This window comes from Rhinolophus sinicus, chromosome 3 (assembly GCF_057876585.1).
Source record: "Rhinolophus sinicus isolate RSI-liver-muscle chromosome 3, RSI-T2T, whole genome shotgun sequence".
Classification (NCBI taxonomy): domain Eukaryota; kingdom Metazoa; phylum Chordata; class Mammalia; order Chiroptera; family Rhinolophidae; genus Rhinolophus; species Rhinolophus sinicus.
Genome location: NC_142503.1, coordinates 19,736,611 through 19,761,225, shown reverse-complemented (window position 1 = coordinate 19,761,225; position 24,615 = coordinate 19,736,611).

Sequence of the window (24,615 nt, the reverse complement as noted above, 5' to 3'; positions counted from 1 at the left end):
TATCATCTATCTATATCTATCTAAATCTCCTGTTTGTCTGCATTTCTGGAGAATCCTGACTAATATAGTGAGCCATAGGATCTGTGTCACCAAGACTTATATGGTAGGGGATCCCTTAAACATATTAAGTGTTTCAAAGACTCAAAGGCAAAATGTTGCACTGGTCAATGTATAACAAAAAACCCTAATATCTCAGTGGCTATAAACAACATAGGGGCATTTCTTGCTCTTGTGAAGTCTACTTCACAGGTGTCCAGAGGCTCTGTCACTGTCTCCTTACACTAGCCTCCAGGTTAACAAAGCAACAATGAAACTATTTTCTGGGACATTGTCAATTACCATAGCAGAGGTGAAAAAAGGATAGTAAACATGTTCTGGTTCTTAAGCCCATCCCTCTCCATAAGATTTTTTTCACATACCTCATTGGCTAAAGTAAATCATGTGATCAAATCTGAATTCACAGACCTGGGAATCAACAATTGTCCTTCAGAGAGAGGAAATATTATGAAACAATATTTCACTCTAACCTAAATGTATATAATTTAAGGTAATAATGTAACTTGTGGAAATGTCAGTCTGGTATCTGAAGGAATAGGATTGTATAGCAGTCAGAGTTGGTGAGATGGCATTTAGTTTAGGGGGCTATTGTACTTATTCAGACAGGAAAATATTAATGATAATTTGAGTAGTGGTGGTAAAAATAGAAAAAAAAAGAAGAAATATTGGGAATTATTAAAAGAAAAAAATAGACAAGGCCTTTAGACTAGTTGACTGAGGGATATATATGAGAAGAAGGGGTCAATGATGACAGCCAAGCTTTTAGTTTGGGTAACGGAATAAATAAGTTTGAGGTAGTTTTTTTATATAGCATAATCTACCATATGACTAATATGAGTATGATTGGACCTGTTCTCTCAGATAAGCTGCACAGGAAAAGTAAAATATTTTGGTTCACAGGTATTGAGTTCAATCGCTGCCATTTTGAGTTTTAAGTATGGTATCAGAAAAGTGTCTAAGAAATGTTATACAGCAAAATTTTGGCTGGTGCTATAGATTTAGCAATATCAGAAAATCCTTGATGGTCTTGTTCATGGAAATTTTATAGAGAAGAAGGCAGAAGACAGAACCTGATATTTAAGGGTCCCTAATCAGAAGAGAAGCAGATGAAACACAGACACACACACACACACACACACACACACACACACACACACACTAAGCAAGTGAGAATTGGAGGACATAGAGATAGGAAGAAAACCAGGATAGAAAGGTGTCACCTTAAAGCCAAGGGAAGAGAAAATATATTTCAAGCAATGAGGGATGAAAAGCTTTAATTATTAAGATGAAAAAGAGCTGAAAAACGTTAACATTAATTACAAATTGTTGTTGTACAGCAATGCTTTCCCTATAGCAATAGGATAGTTGAGGTATTGACCAGGCCAACACAGAATGTTGTTAGTGGAATCATCCTGCTTGGACATAAATCTGAATCTTATAATAGAAACTTTACTCTCATTATAAAAATATGCTGTGCCTTTGACATATATGACTAGACCCTCTGGGTATGTGTTGACATGCCATAGAGAAAAAACTCTCTCCCCTTGAGAAAGACAAGAGTGACAGATTGAGGGAGATGTGTGTGTGTGTGTGTGTGTGTGTGTGTGTGTGTGTGTGTGTAAATTTAATACCTATGGACATATTTTGCAACATTCACAGAATAGAACTTATTTATAGAGTTATATATCTAGTTATGGAAACTATTGCAACAAGGTAAATTTTGACATATTCTAGGGTAAACAGCCATGTGAGAAGGGAGAAAATATCAGTGTATGCAGCTATCTGGAGCTATAAAGATGAAATCAGCTTCTATGTAAAGCCATAGCTTCATCTTCATCCATGATGTGAACTCACGTGATAGAACATTACGGTTCCCACAGCACCTATAAATACACTATGTGCAACTATCGTTTACATCAAGTTAAAACAACCAACCAATTTTAAATTCCATAAGAAAGTAAGTGACATCTCAGTATTATTTACCCATGTGTGCCATACTAAATTGGTATTTTGTTAAATTCCATCTAATTTACAAATCAGAATGCTAACCATTTTGATGTAGTAGATTTATGTAGTATGATATTTTTATTGGAGTCCACTCATTTTTCTATAGTTGATATAGTGATTGCTATATATATGTGTTATCAGAGGAGAAAGAGAGTTTTGATTAGAGAAGGGTTTCCATTGACATACTTTTACTTTTCAATATACTAATGTAGAAAACTCCCCTGTATTCTAGTTGATTTCTGCTGGCTTAGTGACATGAAAGGAGCAAACTAATTTCTGCAGTAACAAGGACAATAGAAATAAAGAGTAAAATATATTTACGTGGGAAAAATAGAAAAGTGAAACAAAATGAAAAAACAAACTTGCTTTTATTGTTTTTGTGTCAATACCAAATTGAAAGAATGAACATGCTATATATGTGGAAAATATTTATCTTTTAAAGCTTCTTGCTGCCCTAGATACAATATAAGAGAAGAAATAAGAGAGAATAAGGAGAACTACATAATAATGTTAATGGCTTCTTCTGACCTTGGGCAAGTCACTTAACCTCCTGGTGACTCAGCTTTTCCATCTGTAAAACTGAGTGGTAATTACCTCATTTATTCTGCACACAATAGGTTACCATTTGTATAAGACTCATTCAGCATCAAGGACAACTCTTCAAGGATTCCTTCTTTCCATAGCCTGGTGTCTATTATTCACAATTTAAATAAAGATTAATGTGATCGCTATAAATAAATGGGGGTCAGGAGGAAGCATAAGTTACCTATTTCTGTTGAACAATAGCTGATAGTTAAGCCATAATAATATATACCTTATATATTTTCCAGTGTTTATAAGATTGTAGATGAAAGGCAAGAGCCAAAGAACAGAAAAAAACGATATTGAATTAGATATCACCGATCAGTGATTTCTTAGTGATTTCCATATTTCAGTTCAGCTCCTAAACTATTTATAAACTCTCTCAAGTCATAATCAATGCTATCAAGGAAGGGGATACCATCTGCTGTATGTACTCATTTTATCAAATTTTTTTCTCAGTGTTGACTTATGAGGTCAACACTTACCTCACTCTTAATCCCTTAAAAATGCGAACAGATGTTTCTCTTTTCTCTGTCACATCATCAGATTAGACTAATGATGGTAAAGTTCAAATTGGTGAATTGTCCCTGACCCACATTATATCTTCTAAATAACTGAGTCTCACAAGCTTCTTGACACCACTTTTGTCATTTAATAAACACATTGATTACTTGACAAAGAAGACTTCAGCTAAATTGAACATTTTTAAGATTGCTTTAGACACTGTCTCACTATTAGAAGAGCTAATATAATTTTAAGCACATATATTTTTTTCTTATTTCTGGGATACTGGCCTACAAATGCACTTTAAAATCTTCAGTGAGTCTTACATCTCAGAATCCATTAATTATATTCCAATTAGCATCCATAGTTATTAACTCTAGAAATATGTACAAGCAATAGATGAATGTATTGTTTAGAGTTAATGCATAATTGAAATCTTTGATAATTGTGTTTACTGATTTGTATACCCAAGTGACATAATGAAGTGTTTAACTAGAAAACAATTTAAAAGAAGTTGAAGATCAATACAAAGGAAAGGAGGAATATAAAGTCACAGGAGCTTAGCATCACCCAAATCAACTAGTAGCTATGAAACATTCTTGTTGGACTTATCAAATATCATTATAATATCCATTCCCAGTCTTATTTTTTTTGAAATTCACGTGTGTATTTTTTACTATTAAATACTTATTATAATAAAATCTCACAAATAATGCTATCACTTTTAGTGTGCCTTGTATTATGTCAAAACATACACTGTTATAGCATTCTGAACAAACCTTGAATACATTGTACTATTAACACCTATCCATTGTTCTAGTTTTCTACAGGTGACAGTGTCGCCAAACTTTTCCTTATATAACAGAGGTCCCCTTTTCTCCAGATTCCAGTAACAATTTCCTTATTGATTGGGAAATGAAGGAAAGCCCTTATCAAGTCTTCATGAGGCTTTTCCAGCTTTCACTATCAGTCCCCTTGAGGTCCTTACAGTTTCTTCTGTCTGCTGCATCCCAAAAGCAATTCCATATGGTAAGGATGTTAGGAAGACACCCTCTCTCAAGTACTAGATAAACGATCCTGCTTTGGTTTTCTATTTCTGCATAGCAAACTGCCCCAAACTAAGGGCATTAAATAGCAACTGTTAAAGTAGTATCTCATGTTTTTATACATCAGGCATTTGGGTAGAGCTTGGCTGGTTAATATTTTATACCATTGACATCAGATAAGATGTGATGACATCACATGTTGTATTCCCCTGGCATATGGGCTCAATTGTAAGTTACATAATGTCTTCACTCATGTGTCTGGTGGCTTGGAGAGGATGGCTGGAAGGCTGAACTCAGCTTTAACTGACAGAGGTACCTGTATGATTAGGACAGACACAGGATAGTTGAATTTCTTATATGGCAGCTCAGGGACCTGAAGGAAGGGTTATGAAGTAACAGCCTGTGGCTATTCTGTGGCCATAACCATAAAATGCAATTATTTGGAATTGTAGTCAGTTGCAAAGGCAAAATAAATTAAAAAAATAACAATAATAAATAAATCTCGTGACATTGGAAGGACTCCAAAGAATGAGAGTGCTAATTCAAGAACAGTGAGAATTATCACCAAGTAATTTATCATTTAAGGTATTATAATGTCATAAAATTACATTTTAAAAGCAGTTAATTCTGCATGTTCATTCTTGAAATTTGGTATTGTCAGGAGAAACTAAATTTGATGTATTGGCCAGGGTTCCAATGAAAAACATGGCATACTTTCGTTAGGATTAAAAAAAAGTTTAATAAAAGGACTGTTTAGAAAGATATGAGTGAGGGGTAAGGAAATCATGAGGGGTAATGAAATAATCTAGGAGCAGTAAAAGTGAAAATGTTACTTTTAGTGAATGAGGTGATAAGGAAGAGGAGTGTCTACAAGAACCTGAGAAATATAGATAGAGACAACTACAGTGGAGTTATACGCTGTATTCAGTGGATATAGTTGGTCCAAGTTCCTCACATGGAAAAAATAAAAACACATGGAAATACAAAACACAACTTTTTCCCCCTCTGATTTCCAATTCGGGTTCTATATTAGCAAAATCCAACTGAAAGACAGAGAGCAATGATACAGCTTATTTGGTCTAATGATGAAACAAGCGAGCAAGCAAACAAACAAGCAAACAAACAATAAGAGCAGAATCCCAATTGAGGGACATTCTGCAAAATACCTAATACTCCTCCAAAATGTCAAGGTCATCCAAAACAAGAAAAGGTGAGAAACTGTCACAAACAAAAAGAGCCTGAGAAGATGTGATGACTAAATATAATATGGTATTCTGGATGGGACGCTGGAACAGAAAAAGAATATTAGGTAAAAACTGAGGAAATCTGCATAGGATATGGGCTTTAGTTAGTAATAATAATTTGTCAATCTTAGTTTACCAATTGTAAATTATGTACCATACCAATGAAAGATATTAAACACAGGGGAACTAGGTGTGGGTATATGGGAACTTTGTGTACCATCTTTGCATTTTTGTGTGTGTAGAATTGTTTTAAAATAAAGTTTTATTAAAAAACAAAATTTAAACATTTTTTTTCATGTTTTTGATGTTATTATGAAGCTTTGAGTGAAATATTCCATTTGCAAACATCAAACCACTTCCTAGGATAAAATATGGCTTAAAATCTCAAACACTCTCAGTAATACCTGTTGGTTGAGATATGTATTATTCTATTCCCATCACCTACTAGAGCGCCTGATCTATTGTTGGAAATCAAATATTAAAATAACCTTTTAAGGTAAAAAATATTAAGAATGAATCCACAATTTCAAATGAGTCATTTTGTAGAAAGATACAACATTTTTAATACTTACAAATGAAACCATTGTAACATAAAATAATTTTCTGCTTAATTCAATAGTAATTATAAGAAATGTTGAATTGCAGACATGACTTTACCTAAAAATTGAAATGTATATACACATAAGGTATAATTTGTAAAAAAAATGGTAGAAAAACAAAAATGCCACCAGTTTTTATCAGTATATGCAAATATTAATATTTGGATAGCAGTGTACAGTTCTCTTGATAATAATTTGCATTGGCAGTATGCATTATTGTGTGTTTTATTGTATGTTTCTTAATGCAGCAACTAATTCCACTTTGCAAGTTAGATCTTGTGAAAGTTGATAGACATCACTAAATTAAACTGCACTACAGACAAAGCTTAGATAAATACTGCACTGGGTCAACAAAATAATGACTGCAATGATTATTCGAATAATACTTTGTAAAGTCAGTTGTCAGTCATCTCTCTGAATCTTAAACTAACTGCAGGAATCCATTTCAAAGAGAGAGAAAAAAAGGCAGTGTGTTTTAACCCATAACTCTCGAAACAGTCTGCTACTAATATATTTTATTGTGACACTGATTGTTAGAGTTTTCTTGCTGGTATCCTGACGTTAGCATTGTTTAACGAGTATCCTGGGAATTAGAAGGTATCCCTCAGTAGTCACACATAGCCTTCGTTGCTGCATTCATAGTAGTGCTTCCGTATCTCCCAGACTGACCTAGTATTAATTAAATTGGATGTCAAGTATGTCAACGTGCTCTGCCAGTTACATTGTCACATGGGCTCCTGACATGAAAGACAGAACACCCTGAAAAGAGCAGAATACAGGATTTGAAGAAACAGATGGAATGCAGAGGATTTGTCTTTTTTTCTTTTTTAGATAGATGTATTATAGTCTGATACTTTAGTGCTTTATTGAAACATTTACCAAAAGCTTTCTATCAAACATAGACTTAGAGGCATTCCTTCATTCATAGACCTGTAGAGCAGTGCAATTAAAACCATGGCTAACACTTGCGCTCCTCAGTTTTTTTTTTAGATCCTATTTTGTAACAGGAACCTGCCTCTTACTGGCACCTAACTAAATTTTGAGAAGTATTATCATAGAAATGATTTTCCTTTATTTGCAATTTCTAAATAGTGGTAAAATGTAAAAACATGGTCACATATATAACTGGTTTCTGTTTATTTTTTAATTACAAAAACATAGATTTGCTTGTAAAATGAAATTTCGTATAGCCGTGTTAGAATCATAAAATAAAGATTTAAAAAGCCTACTGATTTCCTGTGATAGGGATGTTATTTCTTTGTTAAACTGCCTGATGATCTCATCTAGATTAGATTTCACTGTTGTTCCTGCACTATGGTTTAAGAGTACAGAATGAAGAGAAATTCCAAGTTTTAATCCATCCTTCAAGACCCATCTAAATTTATATCCACTTCAGTATGTTTCTCTGGATTTCCTCAGGTTATAATAGTGTTGTATTTCTAAATTTGTTAACATTTCTGACCTATGCTGTAAAATCAGCATTGCAAATTTACACATTTTTCCATTAGATTATGTGCTCTCATGAAGACAAATATATATCTATATATGAAAAAAATTAAATTGACACAGACACTTACTAATATCCATTATCCCCCTTCCATTAGTCACAGAAGTTCACATTTAATCCAGCAGACTGTTGACCAGAATAAAAGACTTCATTTCCCGCATCTTTTACAGGCCAGAGTGATTGTGTGTTAATGTCGACAGTGAAATATCAGAAAAAGTGATGTGAAGGGCTTTCAGGAAATCTTTATAAAATGACATTATTCGTCTACTCTGCTGCCTAGAGGTCTGTGTAATGGCTATAGTTCTACCAACCATTCGGAACCAAGAAGTGTACTTGAGGATATTAGAGCAGGAAGGTAGGGGCTAGAAACCCTGAAGATAGCAGCACATTTCATAATATACAAGATACGTAATTCCAAATTTGTTTTTAGACATGGCTCATGTTCTGTTTTAGCCACACTAACACCGTGTGTTTTCTCCTGATATGCAATCAAACCTAATCCTAAATTATAGCGGGAGATAGAGGCATGAGAGGACTCACCTAGCCTTTGACTCTAACGAACTGCACAATTCTCAGTGTTTTCTTCTGTATAATTTTCATTCTTATATTTCTCAAAATTTATATTTTAAAGTGCATTTAATCGCTTAACTAAGAGTACCCTTTTAAATATACTTCCCAACCTTTGTGATGAGGCATACAGGTGTATTTAAATCATTTGTACCAAATATCACCTGTCATTTGTTTCTAACTATATTATTTCTTGAGTGCAAACATGGATGAAAGTAATGACATATAGAATTTTGCATCTTATTCTCCTGTAGGCATCCAGAGTGGACTGGTAGTACATTTTACATATTCATGATTGGACTCATTGTTTAAATTTAATTGGTTACATACCCATATAACATTTGTTCTTTTCAAATATAGTTATATTGATAAAATGAAAATATTTCATCTTAGTATAGTGGGGAATAAGTTTAAATCTGAAATATTGAAGAGAATAAATATTTCCATTTTATCTGTATCAATATCTGAATCGATCTATCTGCCTAGCTGTGACTGTATCTATAACTATACATTATATCTATATCTGGATGTAGATATAGATAGATAGAAATAGATATATCTGCTTGAGGAAGTAACTTGGGATAAACTCCTGTGCTATCAAGAACCAAAAAAAAAGAAAAAAAAGAAAAAAGTGACAACACTCCTGAAACAGAAATTTTCAGACATTGTACAACAGATAGTACAAAATTATGATCACTGAGAAGAGAGAAACACTACATGAGCTTTATAACAACCCAAAGACTTCTACATGGAGGCACTGTGATGCTATTGAAGAATCACCAGACGAGGAATTTTATACAGCTATTATAAATATGCTCAAGAATTTAAAGAAAAAGATAAACATAAACAGGAGATAAATGAATACAACATATAAGACCATAGAGAAATTCTAGACTGAAAACATATAATTTGTTTTTTAATTAAAGTATTTGGGGTGACAATGATCAGTAAAGTTACATAGGTTTCAAGTGTACATTTCTGTAATACATCATCTATCTATTACATTGTATCTTCACCACCCAGAATCAGTTCTCCTTCCATCACTGTATATTTGACCCCGTTTAACCTCATTATACCAGAGGGTAAGGAGGGAGAGGAGTGGTAGATGAGGGGAAAATATAAATTTTAAATGAAAAAAATATATGAGATCTCAAGCAAAATAGACTCTTCTGAAAGAAGATCAGTAAAATTAAAAGAATACAATAGAAACTATTCATGCTGAAGCACACAGAAAAAAATAATAAACTGAGAAGCAACAGAACTGTAGTGGGTTGAATGGTAGATCTTCAAAAGACATGTTCATGCCCTGAGCCCTTTAGCCTATTAATATGAGCTTATTTGAAAGAAGGGTCTTTGAAGATGTAATCAACTTAAAGATTTTGAGCTGAGATCATCGTGGATTTTCTGTAAGGGCCCTAAATCCAATGGCAGGTGTCCTTAGAAGTTGCACACAGTGGAGACAAACATGGGGTGGGGAAAGAGGAGAAGCCGTGTGAACATGGAGGCAGAGGTAAGCAAGTTAAAAAATACTGGGAACCACCAAAAGCAGGAGAGGCATGGAAAGAGTCTCCTGTAGAGACTTCAGAGGGAGCCTTACAATAAAAGAACACTTGAAAACTTCTTCAAAAGAGCACAAAATAATATGACATTGAAATTAGATTTACACTGAAAAATGAAAAGCACTGGAAACAATACATAGATGATTAAATATAAAGGGGTTTCTTTTTTTGTTTTAAACATATTCATAAAATAATTACTGGAAGGATGGAAGGAGAACTGACGCTGGGTGGTGAACACATAATGCAATATATAGATGATGTGTTATAGAATTGCACACTTGAAACTTATATAATTTTACTGACCAATGTCATTCCAAATAAATTTAATAAGTAAAATAATAGGAATATATTGTGTGTTTTTTTCTATAACAGGTGATTGCTTAAAACAAAAAGAATAACAAAGTATTATGGACTTTAGAGACTATACAGAAGTAAAAATATGACAATGACAAAAAAGATTGGAGGGTTGGTAGATAGAAGCATACTAGTATGAAGTTGTTATATTTCTAGTGGTAAATGTTAGCTGAACGTAGACTGTGCTACACTAACGGAATACATTGTAAAACCTAGAGGAATTACCAAAAACAGTAGGAGCTGGAAAACATAGCTAATAGAACAATGCTGAGTGATAAAATAGAATACTGAGAAATTCAAAAGAAGCCAGGAGAGAGAAAAATGAACAAAGCGCAGATGTTCAAAAAATGAATTAATGGTAAAATGATAGATTTAAATGTGACAATATGAGTATTGATGTTCAATGCAAATAGTCTAAATATTGCCAGAAAGGAATTACTATAGTGGATTAAAATGCAAGAACTCATTGTTTGCAGATGACATGATTGTGTACATAGAAAATCTGAAGAAATATAGGGGAAACTATCAAAACTAACATGTGAATTCAGCAAGGTCAATTAATTGTATGTATATATATTTCTAATAAATAAATAATTAAATACAATACATCATTTACAATATCATCAGGAATGATTAAATACGTAAAGGTAAACTTAATAAAATATGTGCAAGACTGGTACAATGAAAGTACAAAATACTGATGCTAGGGATTAAACAATACCTCAATTTATGTATGTGATTTGGAAGAAACAATATAGATAAGATATACATTATTTCAAATATCACATATAGATTCAATGTAATTTCAATTAAATTTCTAACAGGACATTTTGGGTAATGACAAGTTGATTGTAAGATTTATATGGAAGAGCAAAAGCTCTAAAATAGTGTGGGGACAGAGCCCCAGAAAGCAGTTTCCAGGCTCTCGGCCTCACAGAAAGGTGCTGGCTCAGGTAGTAAATGACCATCAACTGTGATTGGATGGCCATCAGCTGTGGCTAGTTGGCCGTCAGCTGTAACCAGTGAGCCATTGGCCACTAATATAACTGCTGTGGCTACGCTAGCAGAAAATGGGGGCTAGCAAGAAGATGGTGGCTGAGCTAACAAGAGCGGATTGCAGAGAGGCTGATGCCGCCAGAGAGAATGTAGTGATATGATTCCCCCATTTATGGCTCCGTGGGTGTTCCTTTTTGGCCTCACCATATCCTGCGTTCTTATGTGGGGAGCGGGACCAGAGACCCCGCATGACACCCTGCACGACAGTCAAGACAATTTTAAAAATGAAAAACAAGGTAGGAGGATTTACACTTTATTTCAAGATATATAAGGTACAGTAATCAAGACAGGGTAGAATTGACATAAAACATAAAGATCAATAGAAAAAATCATCTAGAAATATATCCTTTTTTTTTTCAGGAAAGCTAATTCAGTAGGGAGATGTGAGAGTTCTAAAATTGTTAATTAGTTAATTTGTTAATTTTGTAAATTTGTTAATTTGTAAATTTGTTAATTTGATATGAATATGGAAAAAATATAAATCTCTATCTTTACCTCAAAACATAGAGAAATTTACTAAGAAATAGAACATAGACCTAAATTTAAAACCTAAATCCTTAAAATTTCTAGGAAAAAAATGCATAAGAAATAATATTTGCTACCTTGGGATTGGCAAATATTTCTTGAGTTGGACCAAGAAGCACGATTATAAAATAAGAAAATTGATAAAAATGGACCACATAAAAATTAAGAAAATGAAAAGTTAATTGAAAGAGTAGGAGGAATATATAGTATTTAAATAGTTAGTAAGCAAATAAAAAGGCCGTCAACGTCATTAGTCATTGGGGAAATATTAATTAAAACCACAATGAGATACCACTACAGATCTACTACTATGGCTAAAATCAAGTAAATTGATAAAACCAAGTGGTGGAGTGAATTTTGAAGAACAGATACACTCATACTTGGCATGTAGAAATGCCAATATGTGTACCACTTTAGGAAACAGTTTGGCATTTTACTATAACATGCACTTATTACGTGCCCCAGCAATACAATTCAATCCATAATTAATTATCTAAAGAAAATGAAAACCTGTGAAGATGGATGTTTACAGTGGTTTATTTCTCATATCAACCTTGAATTTGAACCAGGTGTCCATCAACTGAATTAATAAACAAATTGTGACCCATAAATACAATGGTATATTATTCAGCAACAAAAGTTATAAGCCACTGATACACAGAAACGTAGACATATCTCAAAACTCATCAAAAGAAAAGAAGCCAGAGAGAAACATAAATAAAGTGTGATTTCATTTAGGTAAAATAAGAGAAAAAGTAACCTAAACAAATCTATAGGGACAAAAAAAATCAGACCCAAGATTGCCTAAAGTCAGGGTGTGGGGACAGTCTCAGAGAGCAGTTTCCAGGCTCTCTGCCTCGGCCTCACGTAGAAAGGTGCTGGCTCTGGTAGATGACTGTCAGCTGTGGCCAATTGGCCATCAGCTGTAACCAGTTAGCTAATTAGCCACTGATATAACTGCTGCAGCTGCGTTGGTGAGTTGAGTCAAGAGTCGGTCAGTTGGCAGTCAGAGAAGCGGACAGTAGGTTGCGGGTCGTGTGAATCCAGCCTCCAGTGAGACTATAGTGGTATGACTCCCCTACCTATGGCTCCGTGGGTGTTCCTTTTTGGCCTAGCCACATCCTGCGTTCTTAAGTGGGAAGTGGGACTAGAGGCCCCGCAGGCTGCCTCGCACGACAAATGGTGCAACAAGCAGGGTCCCCGCATGACACAGCGGTATTGAGAGGATTGACCAAAACGAGGAACTCTGTGAAAAATTCCATGTCTTAATTATGGTGGGGGTCATACAGGAGTACATTGTGCCAAAGGGCACAAACTATACATTACAAACTGCAGTTTGTAAATATTTCATTGTACGTAAATTATGTTAAGATAGAATTGATTGAAAATTAATAATACTTTGATTCAATCAAAATATGCTATGCATATTTGCATATTATACTTCTGGGATAATACCATACTACTCACTTCTAAGATACCTGAAAATTTTTACCATGATGTGTTCTTTATAAACCTATTTTATAAGCATATAAATAAAAGCATATTCTTTGTGCATAATCATTTATATGCACTTTTTACAGTGCAGTTAACACTTAATGTAGTTTTTCTTCAAGTCCATGTGGCTGTTTATGTAAATTATCAAATAACTGAATACTTCATAAGTTTGTAATCACAATAAATATCACTGGAGGGTGGGAGAGAAGTGAAATAATGAAAGACAACCATCCATATTTACAAATGATTGTGTGGCTTTCTTGCTGTCTATAAAAGCTGAGTTACACATCCCAGCCGGGAGCCTTTAGGTGAAGCAATCAATAAGCCAGCAGAGTATCAAACCCTCCTGCTCACCTATCATCAGAAGACAAATCACCTGGAATAAATGATCACTAGCTTGATTCTCTTTTATCTTTAATTAAGTAACTCCATTAGGAAAAACTAAACCGTTCACCTACCTTGCACTTCTCACCCTTCTTGATTTCATACTCAGTTCATTATTGATAAGACTGGTGAAACTACTGCGCTACTTTTAGTTGACTAAATCTTAAAATGATTGATTTCCTTTGAACAGACTGCGATTAGTAGTGTGAACTATTAGAGTAATATTATTCAGTGGTGTTAATATCACTCTATGAATAGGTACGTTGTTAAGAAAGTGCTTCATATCTAAATAAACTTTATTTTGGGGTGTATGTTTCCGTGTGTGCATGTGTGCTTGTGTGTGTGTGTGTGTTTGTGTGTGTTTTAAGATTTTTATTAAAATATAGCTAACATACAATATTATGTTAGTTTCAGGGGTACGCCATAGTTATTCAACATTTATGTACTTAAAGTGTACCACGCTATCACAATATTATTGACTATATTCCCTATGCTGTACACTACGTCCCATGACCTACTTATTATATATCTAGAAATATGGACCTCTCATTACCCTTTGCGTTTTCCCAATTTTTATTTTTTCAATTACAGTTGACATTCAGTATTATTTTATATTAATTTCAGTTGTACAGCATAGTGATTAGACATTTATATGATTTAAGAAGTGATACCTCTGATTAGTTTAGTGTCCACCTGGCATTATACATAGTTATTAACATATTATTGAATATATTCCCTATGCTTTACTTTACATCCCTGTGACTATTTTGTAACTACCAGTTTGTACGTCTTTATCTCTTCACTTTTTTTGCACTGTCCCCAACCCCTCCCATCTATCATCCCACAAATCTAGTCCTCATCTGACACCATAGTTATTACAATGTATTAACTATATTCCTTATACTATACCCTATATCCCCATGACTACTGTGTAACAACCAATTTATACTTCTTAATCCCTTCCACTTTTTTGCTCACCCCCAACCCTGTCCCATCTGGCAACCATCAATATGTTCTCTGTATCTACAAATTTGTTTCTGTTTTATTATTTTTTTTTCTTTAGATTCTACATATAAGTGAAATCACATTGCATCTGTCTTTGTCTTACACTTCACTAAGCACAATACCCTCCAGGTCCATCCATGCCACTGCAGATGGCAAGAACCCATTCTCTTCCATGGCTGAGCAATATTCCAATGTATATATGTATCACCTACTCTTTATCCATTCTTCCATTGATAGGCACTGGGGATACCTCCACATCCTGGATATTGTAAACAATGATGCAATGAACACATGAAGGCACATGTCACCTCAAAGTAGTATTTGGGTTTCTTCAGACAATTACCCTGAAGTGGGATTACCAGGTCCTTCTTTGTGTCTTATTATAGCCTTTGCTTTAAAGTCTATTTTGTCTACTATAAATATTGCTACCCTAGCTTTTTGTTTGTTTGATTTCATTTTCACTTTCATGAAATATTTTTCTCCATCCCTTTACTTTCAATCTGTGTGTGTTTCTCAATCTGAAATGATTCTCTTGTAGGCAGCATATGTAAGGGTCTTGTTTTCTTATCAATTCAGCACTCTTATTTGAGTAGAGCATTTAACCCATTTACATTGAAAGTAATTGTTGATAGATATGTAGCTATTGCCATTTTATTATAATTTTGATCTTTATTGTTATTATTTTTTTCCATCTTAAAGAAGTCCCTCTAACATTCTTGTAATACTGATTTGGTGGTGATTAACTCCTTTGGGAACTTGTTTGGGAAGCTCTTTATCTGGTCCTTGATTCTAAATGATATCTTTACTGGGTAGAGTTGTCTTGGTTGTAGGTCCTTGATTTTTCTCATGTTGAATATTTTGCGCCAATCCCTTCTGGCCTGCAAAATCTGTTGAGAAATCATCTGACAATCTTATGGGAGCTCCCTAATGAGTTGCTAGTTGCCTTTCTCTTGATGCTTTCAGGATTCTCTCTGTGTGTTTAATCTTTGCCATTCTAATTATAATGTTTCTGGGTATGGGCCTGTTTAGGTTCACCTTGTTTGGGCCTCTCTGGGTTTCCTGGACTTGTATGTCTATTTCCTTTGCCAGGTTACAAAAGTTTTCAGTCATTATTTCATCAAATAAGTTCTCAATCCCTTGCTTTCTCTCTTCTCCTTCTGGTAACCCTATGATGCGAGTGTTGTTACACTTGGTGTTGTCCCAGAGGTCTCTTAAACTATCCTCATTTTTTTTTTTTGTACTTCTTTTCTTTTTGCTGTGTGATTGGGTGTTTTCTGCTACGTTGTCTTCCAAATTGCTGATTAGATCCTCTGTTTCAACTAGTTCGCTAGTGATTCCTTCTAGTTCATTCTTTGTTTCAGTTATTGTATTCTTCACTTCTGACTGTAGTTTTGTGGGGTTTTTTTTTATTGTCTGTATACTTTTTTTATGCCTGCTATCTCTTTGTTGGAGTTCTCATTAAGTTCTTTGATCATCCTTATAACTATTGTTTTGAACTCTGTATCTGGTAGGTTGTTTGCCTCCATTTCTTTTTGTTCTTTCTCTGGTGTTTTCTCCTGTTCTTTCATTTGGGATGTATTTCTTTGTTTTCTCATTTTGGCTGCCTCTCTGTTTGTTTTTGTGTATTAGGCAGATCTGCTATGTCTCCCAGTCTTGGCCGGGTGGCCTTATGTAGTAGGTGATCTGTGGGGCGCTAGCAGTCTCCTTAGTCACCTGTTCAAGGTGCTCCAGGAGTGTCCCTTATGTGAGTTGTGTGTGCCCTCCTCTTATAGTTGATTCTTGATTCCTATTGAAATGACAGTGGGTGGAATCGACCCTCAGCCTGATTGGCTGTTGGGTTAGGCCATGTTCACAGTTTATAGGCTGCGGTACAAGGGGCTTATCCTAGTGAATTAGATTCACCCCAGCAGACTCTGGTGGCTGTTGAGGCCACCCTTTGGGTGTCCCACTTGTGGCGCTAATTGGGTGGTTCCGACTGTGGTCTAAAGCCATCAAGTATGTTGGTTTTGGGGCCTCTTGTCAGGGGCTTCCATGCAGGCCGAGGTCACGCACTGCCTGTGAACAGCTGGGGACTACCTGGTAGGAGCTACAACGCGATCCCTGGTTGTTCACTGCCTGTGCTAACCCTGGAGGTGCATGGGAGAGGCCACGCTGTGAATTCAGGATGGCTGCCACCAGTACCAGGCCTGGAATAGCTTTGCAAAAAGCCAGGACACCCCAAGGCCTACTGCCACCTTCTGGATCCCTTAAGATTTAGTCTCTGATAAAGCCTTGTGAGGGTCTCAGGGAGTCAATAGAGTGGGAAGAATTGTTGTCAACAGGTTCATGTAGGCTCTGGTTTGGTGCCAGTGCTGAGCCTGGAGCTGCTGAGCAAAAGTCTCAGAGTACCCTGAGGCTAGCTTCCACCTGCCTGTGTCCTGTGGACTCTGATAGTTTTTCAAGAAAGAATGTAATGTGGGTGGGGCTGGCTGCTCTCAGAAAAAGTGCCTCTGGTGTTGGGGGTTGGGTGGGGCAGGTTCCCAGGGAGTCAGCAGGGTGGAGAAGCAGAGCCCACCAGACCAATCAGATTCAGATTAGGCCTGTGGGGGAGGGCTTGACACATTAAAGATGGCAGCCGCCTGCTTGCTGTATGAGAGAAGGATCCATCACAGGGAAAATGACAGCTTTCTTCCAAGCCCTCTCTCTAAAGCCACACAATTCAGTCTGCCCCCCCCCCCCCCCCCCCATATATCTCCAAATCCCCTCAAGTTACTATCCCTCTGCTGGAGCCCAAGGTGATTGCTTGCAAACAAGAGAGTCTGTGCGTGGGCCCTTTAAGAGGATGTCTGGATTTCCTGCAGCCTTTTGTCCCACCAGATGGTTGTAATTCCACTGGTTTTCACTGCCAGATGTTGTGGGGGCTCTTCTTCCTGGCACCAATACTCTGGGCTACGGAAGCCAGTGTGGGGCTAGAGTCTCTCACTCCTCAGGGTGAATTTCCATGGCTGAGATGTTTCTACTGGTTCTCAACCACCACACCAAGGTTTGGGGCCAGCCTATTTTGCAACTCTACCCTTCCTACCAGTATGGATGTGGCTTCTTCTTATATATATAACTAAGGATATTTAGTTATTAAACTTCTGTTCAGCCAGACTTCAGATGGTTCTCCAGGTTGATTGTTCTATAATTCAGTTGTAATTTTAATCTGTTCACAGAAGGAAGCAGGCACAGTGTTTAGCTACTCTTTCATCTTTGATATGTCTTGTTTTCTTAATTGTTTGCTTCTGGAGAGGAAAGCCCCCAGTGAGTTTGTTAGTTCTATAAATGGTGTCCTAAAACTAATTTACTAGACTATATATCAATTATTATTTTGTAGAAGATTATAAACAAAGAGCCAAATAAACCACGTGTACATTGTATGTGCACATACATGTGCACTTTACGAGTCTATACTTTTATATTGCAAGAAAGTTGTAGCCTAAAGAAGAAGTCAAATTGCAAGTGTAACAAAGAGAGAAAGCCACAAAATGCAAAACTGATTTGAAGAAAATAAATGATTGATAGTGCAATCATTGTGCAAATAACTAAGGAGAAACTCAGGAAGCAGAAGGGCATTAGGACAATGGAATGTATTAAATAAGAGGGGGAGTTGCTTGCAGGTTAATAAGTGTCAGTGTGGTAGACACTTGTGCAGGTGAAAGAAGGGATTAGAATACACAATTTCAGTGAAGACCATAATGCATCTCTTGTCCATATACTTGTAATGTACATCCAGAATTGGAATGAAAATCATAAGGAAATTTTGCTTTAACATAATATTGTTAGATATTTACAATATAATGAAATACTGAAAGTTAGATATTTGACTATTGAAAATAACTCAGCGATTGAAAGTACATACCAGGTAGTCAACACTGTGATGTCTACAATTCTTCTTCTATTTGGCAGTATATTAACATATAAAATCCACCAAATTTGCAAAGGATAGATTAGATTCTTAAGTTCAATTTGACTTATAACCTTAGATAGAAAAAGACTTTTTTTACTTTCCTTTTCTTTTCTTTTTTTTTTCTCAGTTTGACCACAATGTAACCAAGTCAGCAGTAGTTTTCTGTTGAGCATACATCTATTTAAAAGCAGCTTCCCATCATCAAACTTAGTGTAACTAGAAAATTTTCCAAAAAGAATGAATCCGAAGAGAAAGGCATACATGTTAAATTGCTTCTTTGGTGTCTTGGCATAAAATTTGCATCACAATGGCATCTGAAGTAACTCAACACATGTTTAGTGATAATGGAACAAATTACACAGCCAGTACCCATATGTATAACAGCAAAAATCTATAGGGTATCAAACTAATAGGTTCTATATAGATGCATTTGCTTTGGTGTATATGTATAAGCCATGGTTTGTTGATGGGAGATATGAATGCCTACATTAGAAGCTATTTATGTTTTTTATTTCTATTTTTGCTTGCTATTTATGTTTTGTGTGATTTATGTTTGCTATTCTGCCATCTAGTTTAATGTAATACGTCTGATGCTATTTATAGCTTCGTGGAACTATTTGGTGAGGAAAAGTCCTTGTTCTTGTTACAATACAGACCAATGCCTCTTTAGATAATCCAACCAGATTATTCTACTTAATCTATATATCTCAGAGACCGGGGGAGTTCAAGAGGCTATGCACCTGGGGTGACTATTACTCAGCTATCAAAGAGATTTGCAGTGCTCTGAAAAGACCAGTTTGTATTATATGTGTTCTATGGAAGATGACTTAATTGGAGAAGATGGAAAGGGAATAACACATACTGTGCAAATACTACATGCCAGGCACATTATGTAGGTTCACTCCTTTATCCCTCTAACACTCTGAGAATGGCATTATTCTCAGTTTATACTCTAGGACAGCAAGATTTCCAATTAATGAACTGTGTCCCTCATCCATAACATGGCAGTAAGCAGTATTCCCTCTTTCTTACCCGTGTTATGAAGATAAAGGAGGCACGATTGCAAAATTCTGGGAACAGTGACATTTTTAAAGAATTGATTTAAAAAAAAAGATTTAAACAAATTGTTTCTCATGTGGGAGAACTTGCTCTTTGCCTTACAATAGGTGTCATGGAAAATTATACACAGAACATTTGAAACGCAGGGTTCCTTGTATAATTTACTTTCTAGAACATTATGTAATGAAGCTAGCTCATTCGAATCATTTGATTTAAAGAAAGAGATTTTGTGTCTGAGATTGCTTGCTACCTGGTCTCACTAGATAATGACTTAGTCCTGTGCCTGCCCATTATTTGTTCCTCCACCCCACCCCCAGTCCCAGAAAGAGACCACCAGATTATATGGAGGCTGCACCATGTACTTTCCATTTGGGAAGAACTGCATAGAAGGCACAGCTGGGGCATTAACCAGCAGAGTGGCTTCAGGCAAATTACATAGATTTTTGAACTTTTCATTAACCATGAAATGGGTACAAAATATAATGCACAAAGTTGTGAAGAAAATTCAGTGTGATAACAGGCCTACCAAGTCTTGCCGGGGCAACGTGAATATGGTGGCTGGTCATTTAATGTTACCTCTCGTCCCTTCCCCTTCCATAAATAAGTTAAACAAAATACTTTAATATTTGAATTTTTTTAAAAAATTATCTTTTGGTAAACTTTATATACACATGTTTACATCATCTGTCATTAATGCCTTACCACCTAACACTGCTGTAGTAAACATCAATATTCTAGGATATCAGTTCTTCCCCTTCTAGGGAGACAACTAATGTGTTAAACCCAAGTACACATAATATACAGGGCCATAGGTAGAGAGCCAGAGATATAAATTTTTCTTGGTAAATTCAAATGTCAGTATTATTTATTCAAGGCAATAACTACCAAAAGAAGAATATTCTTATTGTCATGAAACAGTTAAATGTTCAATATTTTCCTTGCCAATTAATTGGCATCTGTGGTACAGATTTGTAAACATATCTGATGGATAGCCCAATATTAAATGAACCCTGTCTCTATCGATCACTGAATCATTTCCATCACTTTCTATACCACTATTATGTTTTTTATATTGTAATACAACACTCGATGACAAAAGAAATCAGAAAGTTAAATCTGTTGTCTCCATTAGAATTAATAAATTCAGTTTTAAAACTTCCATGTTCAAAAGTTAAAATTATTTTTTCTGGGCGCTTAAAAATGAAAATATGTTTTGTAACTAATAGTTCATTCATCTCTATCAGTACTTCTGAAATAACAAGCTGACATTTTTTTATTACAAATTATCCTCTGTTAAAAGCTGTTGTTGTTTGGTAACATTGTTTCTTCTCCCTGTGAAAATAGCCATTTAACAGCCGTTAGGTTTTTTTGTTTGTTTGTTTTCTGTGCTACTCCAAATAACTAACTTATGGCATGGTAACTCCTCCGCTGCACTCAAACTCCTGAATTTAATTTCAGTTAACTGCTCAAAGGAATATTTGCAGATACATGAGATCGCTCTAATTGAAACACTTAGTATGTCTCCAAAGACCCATATTCATTTTGGAAGGTTTAATTATCTTTACTTTATCATTTACTATATAACTTTTGAACATTCATTTAAAAAAAATAATCTACAAAAGTCTTCAGCCAAGGAATTGTATCTGTACTGTTCATCTTGGAACAAGTTTGTCATTTCTTAAAACATATTTAACCTCATATTTAACCTCACAACATACAAGAATTTATTTGGTTTAGGTGAATAGAGTTGACAGTGTGTCATCAAAGTGAAGGTGAATGGTGCATTAGATGGCTAGGGAGAGTGGCCTTGTTTTATTGAATTTTTTGATAGTTGTGATTTCCTAGGATATTTCATGTTACAATGTATGTTGGTTTTAGAGAGTTACCACTTGATTTACCCATAACCCTTATAAATTGTTAACAAATAAGAAGATACTTCTTACCCATGGTTTGATTTTGGACAAAAGAAATTCCCCCTAACTTAGCCAGATTTCTCCAGGTGTTATATTAATGTAATTGCATAATATTTACCTGACATTTACACATAACAATGGATTCTTCAAACAAATGTTGATTGGCATCTATACGATGTCAGGCTCTGTTCTAAACACTTGGGAGACAGTCATGAACAATAAATTTAAAAAAAGCCTTTCTCTTCCTTTGGAGCTTATTCCATAGGAGAAGGCAAATTATTAAAGTGGACAAATAAACAGAGTAATTGTAGTGGCAAGTGGCATGAACGGATGAAACAGGTAATATGACAGAGAGAAACTGCAGGTGGGTAGCTCTTTAGAGTGATCAACAAAGTTCTTTCAGAGGAAATATTATTTGAAATCTGAATGGTGAAATAGGGTGATGCTAAGAGTTAAAAAGACACATCTTTTTTGGGGGGTGGAGGTGGGGAATGTCTTGAAGAAGAAAAAATAAAGTAATCAACTGGGTCAAATGGAGGTAGAGAGTTAGCCCATTGTAAGAAATGAAAGGTATCCCTTGGATTGTCATTAGGGGAGGATTGTTGATAAGATTTGTACCAGAAGGTGAGAATTAAAGTCAATTTATGGAGTGGATCAAACAGGAGGAGACTGTGACTGGGGACAACTCTTGTGGCCATGAGAGCTGAGAAAGAAGGGGAGTGAATGGGTATTAAACTCAAGGAGACACATAGACCTTGGAGGACTTTTCTGTAGGGTGGGGACATTTTTTTTTTATCTTGTGTATAGGACAAGGAGAAGAATGACTGGTGAGAAAAAGAAGATAAAGAGGGTAAGATGTGTAGAATGAAATCTTGGAAGATAGGAATGGATAATTTTGAGAAGGAAAGAGAGACTTCTAATGTCTCAGACCAGGGGGAAGGAGGTGAATGTGGGGTGTATAAATGAATGGAGTCTCAACAGTGTCATTCTTGAAAGCCTCAAGTTTCTCTGTGTGGCAGCAGGCAAAGATATTTGAAAATAAGTTGGAGAAGTGTTGCAGAGAAAGCACAGAGAATTGAAAGGTTGAATTAATTGCTGCAGGGAATGGAAAATGACTGTGGTTTCAGTGAGGATTCAGCTCTTTGGAAACCATAAATCTATGTGGAGCCAACATGTTTCATTGAGTGATCAAAGGTTAGTTAGAAGTTTGTTATGAGGTCCAAGAAGTAGTGTATTTTGGGGGTGAAGGAAGCTGGATGGGTGATGTGTTTGAACATTGAATATGGTAGTGGATCTTACAAGATACTACTACCATGTTTCCCCAAAAATAAGACCTAGCCAGACAATCATTTCTAATGCATCTTTTGGAGCAAAAATTAATATAAGACCCGGCTTATTTTACTATAATATGACTGGATCTATAATATAATATAATATAATATAATATAATATAATATAATATAATATAATATAATATAATATAATAGTACAGGGTCTTATATTAATTTTTGCTCCAAAAGATGCAGTAGAGCTGATTGTCCCGCTCGGTCTTATTTTTGGAGAAACACGGTACAGGTAAAGACAAGGTTCACAGTGAGTCTCCAAAGTGGATCCTGGCCTTCCATAAGGTGAATTTAAATGGCTTTTGTGTGATTTGTTGTCCAGGGCATTGAAAAGCTATATCACCCCCAAAACTCCCCTACCCCAAGTAGGTCATTACAAGAGATGTATGAAATAGAGGGAACAGCAATTGCAACATTCTTATGTTAGAACAAGTTTGGCAAGTTTTAGGAGGAAAATATCAGTGTATCTGGGCATTGTGAGAAACAGACAATGATGGAGAAATCAGATTCCTATCACAAAGAATCTTGAGGTCCACTGAAAGCTTAGTAGGAAGCTACTGAGTGGAACAACTGCACGGGAATGATAGTGTGATTTAAATGTTTAGCTCACCGGCTGGTTAGTGAAAAAGAAATTTGGAGTAGTAAGGAGAAAGCAAGGAGAATGCCTCAGTTGTGCAGGTGGAAAATGTTAAGCATGTTGAAGAATGAATGCAAGTAAAGATGAAAGACAACATCTGCAAACAAACCTTCAGGGAAATGGTACAGTGAAGGGTAACAGAGACTGAAAGGGTTTTTAGGGTGAAGAAAAAACATTTTTATCTTTATTTGAAATAGTTAGAAACACTAGAACAGGTTGTAGTTGTTTGCCAATGTGTATTTTCCAATTGACAGAGATAAATTAATGATGTGGGAGAGAGATGTGAAGACCAGGAGAACATACAGGTGAAAGTGTACTCATCCCAAGCACAAATCTCTGTCTTAAGAGGAACCTAGGCATTCCTATCGTTTGAGCAAGAGAGAAAAGAGGCTGTGTGGGGGCACACAGGAACACGGTTCATGGTGATTGCCATTAATGGTATATGGAATGGTTGGCATTTGGAGACAGCCTCCTGATCCAATGTTGTGCAAAAGCTATCTCAGTAAGTCACCTGCCAGGCTCTAGCCCTCTGCCAGGGATACACTAGCTGTTTGTAAAAAAAAACAGCTTTAAAATTACCACATGCAGTCATTTGGAGACAGGCTGGGGTAGACACACCAGATGATTTTTTTTTGTTTTCACAGGCTATTTTATAAACTCATTGCTGTCAGAATCTGAGTTTCCTGAGATGTCTCATTCCATCTTCTTAGACAGTCAATATCCATGGTTAGTATTCACCCAACTAGCTAAGAGTCCTGTTATAGTATTTCACTCACCCCAAGTATTGCAAGTTAACAGTGCAACTTTAAGTATCTCTTCTGAAATAAGTAACAGAGAATGGTCGCAGGAAGAACAAATGCATATTTCTTCATAAATATCTTTCCCAAAGCCCACAATGAAGGTCAGAACTAATTCAACTGAGATGCCATTAGCAGGAGATATGGGTGAGTAGTTGGAAGGATCAGGCATTCCAATTACTTTAGTCTGCTCTGTTATCCCTGTTGCAATTTCCTAAATAGCACACTAATTATAGGGTATCAGAAATTTCAGACTCTTGAGTTTGCCTAGGTTCATGGTATTGTGATCATGACCCTTTGTGTCTACAGCTGCTGGCAGAAAAGGCATTGAGCTATGCACCTTACTGAAAGCCATCTCTGAGCTGTCAGACTGGCCAGCTGACACCACAGATTTTCTCTTCTTTCTTGATGGTACTAAAGACCTCATAAGTAAATAATCCATTTTTTA